This window comes from Bos javanicus, chromosome 13, assembly GCF_032452875.1.
Source record: "Bos javanicus breed banteng chromosome 13, ARS-OSU_banteng_1.0, whole genome shotgun sequence".
Taxonomy (NCBI): Eukaryota; Metazoa; Chordata; class Mammalia; order Artiodactyla; family Bovidae; genus Bos; species Bos javanicus.
Window position 1 is genome coordinate 37,045,537 of NC_083880.1, and position 10,399 is coordinate 37,055,935.

General features: G+C 39.6%; 1 pseudogene; it reads left to right on the forward strand.

Annotated features, from left to right (window-relative positions):
• Positions 1–2,021: 2,021 nt before the first annotated feature.
• LOC133258890 (adenine phosphoribosyltransferase-like) lies at positions 2,022–2,896 on the forward strand (annotated as a pseudogene).
• The last annotated feature ends 7,503 nt before the right edge of the window (positions 2,897–10,399 follow it).

Here is a 10,399-nt window from a genome sequence, read left to right on the forward strand (position 1 = left end):
GAAGAATTAATCAAAATTGAAACATTACCAGTAAAAGTATAGACATTATCAATAAAACCAACAGTTTAAAAGTGGCAAGGGTGATCAAGAACATTAACTGAAAAAAGACTTCTGAACCTTCTAAAAATGACTAACATTATAAACATATATTTATACCAAGCATGTCTGCCATTACTCAGTCCAGAAACAGTGCCATTTAAGCAAAGTAAGCAGAGAAAGAGAGGTCCTGCCAGATTCTGAAGAAGAATACAATGACAGAATTGTCTTATAATTCAAAACATTTGTAGAAAAATAGCCTATGAGAATTAAGTGCATTCAGTATACTGGAGTCAAAATCATCGAACAATTTAGTTTTAAAAGTTTGGTGGAAAATGAAGTGCAATTTTAAATCCTTTAACTGAGTGTTTCCAGAAAAGTCCTCGGTCCCCACTTTTTGAAGCCTAATATAATCTCCTCTCTGAGCTCTAAAATGATTTAAAATAAAAAAAGTCAATAATTTTAAAGCCTTAAATGAATGCAGTTTCACAGAATATTTGTGGCATCCTCATCTTATCTGGAAAGTCTCTATTCAATCCCCCAAAACTTCTCTTTAAAAAGATATAAAGGCACACGAGAGGAAGGAAGCAGTCCTCTTCCAAAACGCTAGTCAATTATGCTTCCATTTTCTCCACCTCCAGCCAAGACAACCGTAAGGACTGTTATAAAGTCTATCCGTTGACTTTGGTATAAGTAGGTCATTTCAGAACAGAAAGCCTCAGGTCTAATAAAAAGGTGATCTGTGCCTGAACTTTGCCAGAAAGGAAAAAGAAAAGAAACAAAAACAAGAGATAGTGACAGCGAGAAAGAGAGAGAAGGCAGGAGAGAGGGAGGAGGAAGATGGCAAGACAAAACAAAACAAAACAAAGGCAACAAAAACAACCCCACAGGCTGTAAAAATTCTCAAAAATATTGGACAGTGTCACGGCTTTGATTGTGACCGTCACTGCCGGAAATCTCAGATAACTGAAGCGCTGCTGCCCCCTCATGGTAAACTGAAAGATCTCATTTAGAAGCACTGATTCTGCACTCACACATTTATTAATATATCCTGACTTCTCTTTTTCGGGACTTTTTTTTTTTCCCCTAAAGAGCCACAAACATTTTCTATAGAAAACACCCACTATTCTTGACATATAATTAAAAATAACTGATTTTTGATGACTGTGGTATTATATGGTACATGCATAGTAAAGGAATAAAATATAGAAATTCACTGTAAGTTTTTACTTGGATTAAGATGTTAAACTCTTTTTTCCCAAGCATGACTGTGGGGAGAACAGTCTGATGTTATGTGTTACAATTCTTCCCTGAACACACACTCTACAAATCTAACAGTGAGATTGCAAAGTTTAGCGACTTAGCAGCAGGAGCAGCAGCAGAGAATAGTAAAGTTGAAAGTGGTGTTATGGCCTCATGTCCACCTTTCCTGAAACAACCTGACTGAAAAATCAAAAATCTTTCCTTCTTGTCTTATGTATTGTCTTTCCAATTTCATGTCTTATGTCAAGCCATGTGATCCTAGCAATAGAAATGGGCAAGCTCAATAAATTCACTTGCAAGAAATTTTCATATCTTATAGCAAAGCAAAGCTGCATGCCTTTTTCTTTTTCAGGGGAGAATAGTATTCTGTAGTGTGAATTTTGATCCAGGCAAAAAGTGACCTCAAAATCTAATCTTTTAATTGCCTGTCTCATCCTACTAGAATATAAATTCCAGGAAAATAGGGAACTTGTCTATCTCGTTTTAGGTCATAGGCAATTTAAAACACTTCCGTGTCAATGCAAAAATTAACGGTGTTTACACAATGACAATCATCACTTTTTTTCCCACTAGCACCTGTATCTTGGCTGCATTTCTAAGTTTTTTCAAAGCACCTAATGTCATATGGACAAAAATCTATCCACAAAACTAGATTAGTTTTCTAAGTTAAAATTAAAAGAGGAACCGGCCCCTCGTGCCCATGACATGCGCGGAAGTGACAAAGGCGGGTCTTGTTCAGGGACATCTCGCCAGTCCTGAACGACCCCAACTCTTTCCGCGCCTCCATCAGCCTCCTGGTGAATCACCTGAAAAAGGCCCACAGTGGCAGGATCGACTACATCCCCGGGCCTAGACTCCCGCGATTTCCTTGTTTGGTCCGTCCCTGGCCCAGGAGCTGGGCTCGGACTACGTTCTCATCCGAAAGCAAGGGAAGCTGCCGCCCACCACCGTGCATACCTCATATGCGCTGGAATACGGGAAGGCTGAACTGGAAATCCAGAGACATGCCCTGGGACCAGCTGAAGGTGGTGGTTGTGGACTGTTCTGCTCGCCACTGGTGGAACCATGCACGCCGCCTGTGAGCTGCAGGGCCACTTGCGGGCTGAGGTTGCTGGAGTGTGTAAGCCTGGTGGAGCTGAGCTCAATGAAGGGCAGGGAGAAGCTGGGGGTGGGGGTGGGGTGGGGTGTGCCCTTCTTCTCCCTCCTGCAGTATAAGTGACCCTAGCCCCAAGCCACCTGGAAGAGAGGACCAGCATGGGCAGCTGCAGCAACCCCCACTGGCCAGCAGGGGGCACTGGCTGCCCGCCTGGACTTGCTCTATGTCTGGCTGAGTGACTTTTCTTCAGAGTGGGGTTGCCCCTCGGGCCCTTGCTAGGGCTCTGGAAGTCCCATGGCAGGGAGCTGCCGGCTGGTTGATAGTGGAATGAGAATAAACAACTTTCTAGGAAAAAAAAATTCAAAGAGGATGAACTTTGAGAAACTACTGAATTTACTTCGATCTCTATTTTCAAATACTAACCTAATGCTTATACTTTGTAAGTCAAGACTCATTCTTGAAAAAAAGAAAAACTCCTTGTATCCAGCTTTACTGGAAGCATAATAAATACTGTAGGATATTTAAAGTGCATATCATGATGATTTGATATAAATATGGATTGTGAAAGCATTCCCCCATCTAGTTAATTGATGCATCTAAGATGCAATTTATACAAATTATATTCATCACAGGAGCTTGAAATGGGGTTCCCAATAGCTGCATCTTAATTCTTAGAAACTAAGTGAGTTTTGGTATTTCCATATCTTCTTTGAATGCTTCAGTAAGGACCTCTTCTCCATCAAATCTGTGTAAAAACTAAGACTTTTATAACTTTGTTCACCTACTTTTGACCCTACCTCAGCCCTATTATAACTGTTTTGAGCTCCCACTTAGATATTAACATGATTTGAGAACAAATCTGAATTCCTGTATTTTGAACATTCTTCAAATTTTTCCAAAGTTGGAAGAGAAAATCTAAAGGTAAAAGTCTATTTTTAATTTTATTACCAAGTCTGATTTGTATAGAAATTAAATAAATTTCCCAAAATAAATTTTATACAGACACATTCACAGCAGGACCTCAATGGGTGTTCATCATATTATTCTTAATAACATATCTACATTATCCATATTCTCTTATAAAGATGAAAAAATTAAAAACAAAAGAATACATGGTTGTTATATTATTAAACAAAATTAAAAATGCAAATAGATTTAACAAGAGGGAGTTTATGTAATGATAAAAGATACAATCATAAAGAATATATATGTTCTGTTTCTTTATGGACTAAACAACATAAAGCTAAATCTTACAGCTCTATAGGAACTTGATAAAATCATCTATCATGATAATACCCATTAATACAACTCTTTTAGAATTTGATGGCTCAAATATACAAAGTAACAATGTATAAAACTTTATTCTCTATAATGATATATATTAAACTTCTGATATCCATGAAACATTTTTTTAAATGAATCAGAATTTCAACTCTATTGGCTGTGTGACCTTGAAAAAGTTACTTAATTTTTCTATTTCCTTTTCTGTAAAATAAGAATTGTCACACCTGCACTTCCCTGGTGGCCCAGTGGTAAAGAATTTGCCTGCCAATGCAGGGGACACAGGTTTGGTCCCTCATCCAGGAAGATCCCACATGCCACAGGGCCACTAAGCCAGTGAGCCACAACTGCTGAGCCCACATGCCCTAGAGTGCAGGCTCCACAAAAAGAGAAGCCACTGCAATGAGAAGCCCGCACGTGGAAACAAAAAGTAGCCCTTGCTCGCCACAGCTAGAGAAAGCCCAAACACAGCGATGAAGACCCAGCGCAGCCAAAAATTAATAAATAAACCTAAAAAAAATAAAAAAGAATATTATGAACCCAGAAAGTAAAAAACACTAAAGAGATTAGTATTAACAAATTTCAGTAGGATTATAAGAAACATATAAGCTAAATTACAGAGAAAAATAAAAAACACAGTGGTACATGAGAGTAACAATAAAATGCCTAGGACTACATTATGCTGCGCTGAGCTTAGTTGCTCAGTCATGTCTGACTCTTTGCAATCTCATGGACTATAGCCCGCCAGGCTTCTCTGTCTATGGGATTCTCCAGGCAAGAATACTGGAGGGGTTGCCCTGCCCTCCTCCAGGGGATCTTCACAACCCAGGAATTGAACTGGGGTCTCCTGTATTGCAGGTGGATTCTTTACTGTCTGAGCCACCAGGGAAGCCCAGGAATACATTATAGGGGGTGTGTATCAAGAAGATTCTGAAATTTTATTGGAAGACATAAAATAAGAACTCAAGAAATGGAAAGATATGCCATGTTTCTGGATGAGAAGATTTCTTAAAATGTCAGCTTATAAATTAATACACAAATGTAATGAGGCTCCTGTCAGAATTTCAAAGAACTTTATTTTCTAATTGGATAAAATGACTGCCAAGATAAGTTGTTAAAAAAAAAAAAAAAGTAGTGACGGGGCGGGGGAAAGCTTGCTTTATAAACACACTACAAATCATGGTTCGGCACAGGATACATTTGCTGAACAGGACAGAATTGAGAACTTATTTAATTGCCTATCTATTGATTGAAAAAACATCCAGGACCAGTTTGGTCCCTTCACTTCCAAATTTTACCCATGTCAGGAATCACACGTTTATAATCATGATTTACTCCCAGAATCTCATTATCAAGCATCTCTCCACTATTGCCTGTCTTTCCAGCTCACTAGCTTTAATATATTTTTTCTGAAATATTTGGCCTAAGGGGAACACTCATTTTTCGATTCTACCATTTTCCCCCAATCAATTTCCTATTGACCCCACTGGTTAACAATGACTGTTCACTTATGTGTGGAATTTAATCATACAACTAGTGAATATAACAAAAAAGAAGCAGACTCACAGATACACGGAAGAAACTGGTGGTTACCCTTGGGGCAAGAAAAGGGGAGAGGAGCAGTACAGTGGCAGGGGATTACAAAATGCATGCTATACGACTGAGTGAGAATGCACGCACAAGATGTACTTGACAATACAGGGAATATAGCCATTATTTAATAATAACTGTGATTGGAGTAAAACTTTTTAAAATTGTGATTTATTGTATTGTATAACTGTGTTGTTGTTCAGTCACTAAGTTGTGTCCAACTCTTTGCAACCCCATGAACTGCAAGATGCCAGGCTTCACTGTCCTTCACTATCTCCCAGAGCTTGCTCAAACTCATGTCCATTGAGTCAGTGATGCCTCCAACCATTTCATCCTCTGTTGTCCCCTTCTCCTTCGGCCTTTGATCTTTCCCAGTATCAACGTCTTTTCCAATGAGTCGGCTCTTTTTATTAGGTGGCCAAAGTATTGGAACTTCAGTATCAGTCCTTCCAATGAATATCCAGGGTTGATTTCCTTCTAGGATTGACTGGTTTGATCGCCCTCCTGTCCAAGGGACTCTCAAGACAACTGTAATGTATGTAAAAATTGTACAGCAACTATAGTGTGGATAACACATGCATGCTCAGTGGTGTCTGACTCTTTTGCAGCCCCATGAATCATAGCCCACCAGCTCTTCTGTCCAGTGGATTTCCCTGGCAAGAATATTGGAGTGGATTGCCATTTCCTATTCCAGGGGATCTTTCTGACCCTGGGATTGAACCCAGGTCTCCTTTTCCTGAACTGGCAGGAAGATTCTTGCAACTATGTTGCTGCTCTTAGTCACTAAGTCATGTCCAACTGTTTGTGACCCCAGGGACTGTAGACTGCCAGGCTTCTCTGTAAATAGGATTTCCCAGGCAAGGATACTGCAGTGAATTGCCATTTCCTTCTTAAGGGGATATTCCCCACCCAGGGATCGAAACTGCGTCTCCTGCTTGGCAAGCAGATTCTTTACCATAGCCAAAATTGAATATAAGCAGGAACAAATGAACTAAGTAATTTGAACAACTTGATGGTATATCCATGGTGAGATAAACACCTTAAGGTCAAAAAAGAATGTAAGTGAATCTTGACATTTTCTTAGCAGGTTCATGCTTGGTAGTTCCCTTGGTATTACAACTCTGAAGTCATTCTGTAAGAATCGTTTATTTGTACTTCTATTAATGAACAGTGAAATGTGCAAGAGGTACATGTTCAGATCAGATCAGGTCAGATCAGTCGCTCAGTCGTGTCCGACTCTTTGCGACCCCATGAATCACAGCACGCCAGGCCTCCCTGTCCAACACCAATTCCCGGAGTTCACTGAGACTCACGTCCATTGAGTCAGTGATGCCATCCAGCCATCTCATCCTGTGTCGTCCCCTTCTCCTCCTGCCCCCAATCCTTCCCAGAATCAGAGTCTTTTCCAATGAGTCAACTCTTTGCATGAGGTGGCCAAAGTACTGGAGTTTCAGCTTTAGCATCATTCCTTCCAAAGGAATCCCAGGGCTGATGTCCTTCAGAATGGACTGGTTACAGGCATGTTTATTAATGTACATGGTTATCGTCTCTACCCAGCACTGCAAGATTTAGTAGTGTTGTTTTAGAGAAAACTTAGATGTTGCTTGTGTTTTCTAACTTAAAAAAAGAGGTGGTATGAGTGTGACACACAGGAATATATAAGTAGCTTAAAATTCCTAGTGAAGAAAATATGGCTGAAGATACATGAATCTCAAAAGGACAACTGCCTCATGGCCAGGAGTCTAGACCACTTCCTGATGTGGTGGCAGGTCTGAACTTCAGAGGCTGGGACACACGAGATGCCTTAGAGCCTGATGTGAGGTTGGCTGACAACATCGGGGACTTCACAATGCAGGGAACCTGGCAGCATTTTCAACAGATCCCTCATTTGCACTTAATGGCTCTCCTTGGAAATCACTCTATCATTCACTTTCAGTTCACTGTTCTACACTACCTTTCTGCTTGTTAAAAAGACCACGGAGAAAAAGCACTTGCTGAAGAAAAAAGGAAAATATACATATACATGTGTGGAATGAGAAACTATAATCTTTTACAAAACTAATTTTCAAATGAGTATATCCACTTTTGTTCCAGAAAAATTTTAAACCTCCAAAGGAAAAATAAAACCAAACAACTTTGTTTCCTCTACATTAACTATAAAAACGGACTTAGGAATAGAAAACCTGAGATCAATAACCACAATATGTTATCATTCAGTTTAGTCACTCAGTTGTGTCTGACTCTGTGATCCCAAGGACTGTAGCACACCAGGCTTCCCTGTCCATCACCAACCATGCTATTATTAACAGCTAAACGTACTGTTGCTCAGCTGGTAAAGAATCTGCCTGCAATGTGAGAGACCTGGGTTCGATCCCTGGGTTGGAACGATCCCCTGGAGAAGGGAAAGGCTACCCACTCCAATATTCTGGCCTGGAGAATTCCATGGACTGTATTGGGTCGCAAAGACTCAGACACAACTGAGCGACTTTCACCTTCACGAACGTACTGAAGTGTACTGTCGAGCTTTATACTGTCTTAATTCATTTAGTGCTCAGAACAACCCTAGAAAGTGTTGAGACTATTATTATCTCATTTTCAATCTGAACAAACTGAGACCCAAGTCTAGGAAACGTACAATAACGACGACCCTATATGCAAGACAGCAAAAGAGACACAGATGTATACAACAGTCTTTTGGACTGTGTGGGAGAAGGCAAGGGTGGGATGATTTGAGAGAATAGCATTGAAACATGTATATTATCATATGTGAAACAGACTGCTAGTCCAGGTTCAATGCATGAGACAGGGTGCTCAGGGCTGGTGCACTGGGATGACCCAGAGGGATGGGATGGGGAGGGAGGTGGGAGGGGGGTTCAGGATGGGGAACACATGTACACCATGGCTGATTCATGTTGATGTATGGCAAAAACCACTACAATATTGAAAAGTAATTAGCCTCCAATTAAAATAATTTAAAAAAATAGGCAATACCCATTTTTAAAATTAAGTATTCCAGCATGTAGAAAAAGAATCAAGTTTATGAATCTTGCAAGACATGAAGCTAGCATCAATAGAAATGACAGCCCAGTCTATGACTGCATATGTAAAAAGCAGAAAATGGTGGCCCTGAGAGCTTGGCCTGCCTAAGAGCCCTGGCCTGGGAGGGGGCTGGGAGGGCTTACCGAGGAACTGAATGGAAGGTTGCAGACCTTAGCAGCGGTTGTGAAACGGGAGGTTTCCTCCACTTTGTCAGAAAACAAATTCAAAATGGTATTAGAAATGAAACAGATGGCTGTAATTTCCTCTAAATAAACATATATGTGTATTAAAATTACAATTTTAAGGCAATTTTGAAGGCAAAAGGAGAAGAGAATGGCAGAGGATGAGATGGTTAGAGAGCATCACCAACTCAATGGACATGAACTTGAGCAAACTCCAGGAGACAGTGGAGGGCAGGAAAGCCTAATGTGCTGCAGTCCATGGGGTTGGAAAGAGTCAGACATGGCTTAGCCACTGAACGATGACAAAATTACATTTTCCCTCTTTTACCTAGAAAACGAAAGAAATCTTATTTTAAAACAAAGTACCAAATTGATTAGTCAGCTGGATAGAATAGCTTTTCCTTATTAGCATCAACTACATAGATTCCAAAATTAGAAGACCAAATCTATTCACACTAAAAAAAAGTTTTTAGGAATAGTTTTTAAAAAGAAGGTTCAGAACCTATGTAAACAAAAGTATAAATATAAATAGCATAAACTCTGAATAGAAAGATATCTTGTTTCCTAATGGCAAGTCTTACCATTAGATTACCAGTTTTCTCACAATTAACACAGAAATATTTATCAAGTGATTTCAATAAGCATTCTAGTTTTTATAATTAAATTTTTACTGAAAATTTTTTTTAACTTTGCACTTTTCAAACAAATTCAAAAGACAAACTGCTATTTTGAGACCAGCAATATATATTAGTGACAAAAGACTAGTACTCATATCACATTTTATAAAGAACTCCTCTGTTAAAAAAAAGAGACCACGAAAAGGAAAAATGGGCAAAGGATAATAAAATGAAGGATCATATGTAAAAAAACAAATTGAAAAAGAATGGGAAAGAACTTGCCTTATCAGTCATGAACATATTATAGAGCCACTACCATGAAAACCTTGGTTTTGTCGGGCCTCTGGAGTTGTCTGATGAAACCTGCAAAGCCCTTCTTAGAATGCTTTTAAAGCATAAATCAAACACACAGGATTAAAGAAATCTAGACACACTAAAATCCATAACCTTCCATGGTGAAGAGACACTAAAATAAAAATAGAAGGCCAGAGTAGACTCCACTACTTACAGGAATTTTATCAAGGGCAAAATGATTATTTCGGCTCAGTGGGCAAGTGCTGGCTCCCATATGAGAAAGAAGATGGTTCCCTACCTTGTGTCATAAACAAAAGTGAACTCTAAGTTATTAAGGGTTTAAAAAGAAAAAACTAAAACAACAGTCTCAGAAGAGGTTAAGGAGATTTGCACGTATAGTCTAAGAGCTGAGGAACCCTAAAGTGAAAGTGAAGTCGCTCAGTCGTGTCCAACTCTTTGCGACCCCATGGACTGTAGCCTACCAGGTTCCACCATCCATGGGATTTTCCAGGCAAGAATACTGGAGTGGGTTGCCATTTCTTTCTCCAGGAGATCTTCCTGACCCAGGGATTGAACCCGGGTCTCCCACATGGTAGGCATTGTAGGCAGACGCATTACCGTCTGAGCCACCAGGTATAATAAAATATTTTTTAAAGTTGTAAGAAAAAATACAGCATAAACAAACTGAAAAGCAAACACTGGGGTAGAAACAAATGCTCAAAACTTAAATATATGGGTTAGTATCTGTACTAGGGTTTCCCTGTGGCTCAGAGGTTAAAGCGTCTGCCTCCAATGTGGGAGACCAGGGTTCAATCCCTGGGTGGGAAGATCCCCTGGAGAAAGAAATGGTAACCCACTCCAGTATTCTTGCCTGGAGAATCCCATCTGTACTATATAGAGAGCTCATATAACATCATGAAATCAGAAAAAAAAAAAAAACTGAATAGAAAAATTGGCAAAGGATGTGAATAATCATTCCAAAAAAGAGCAACTGCAAATAG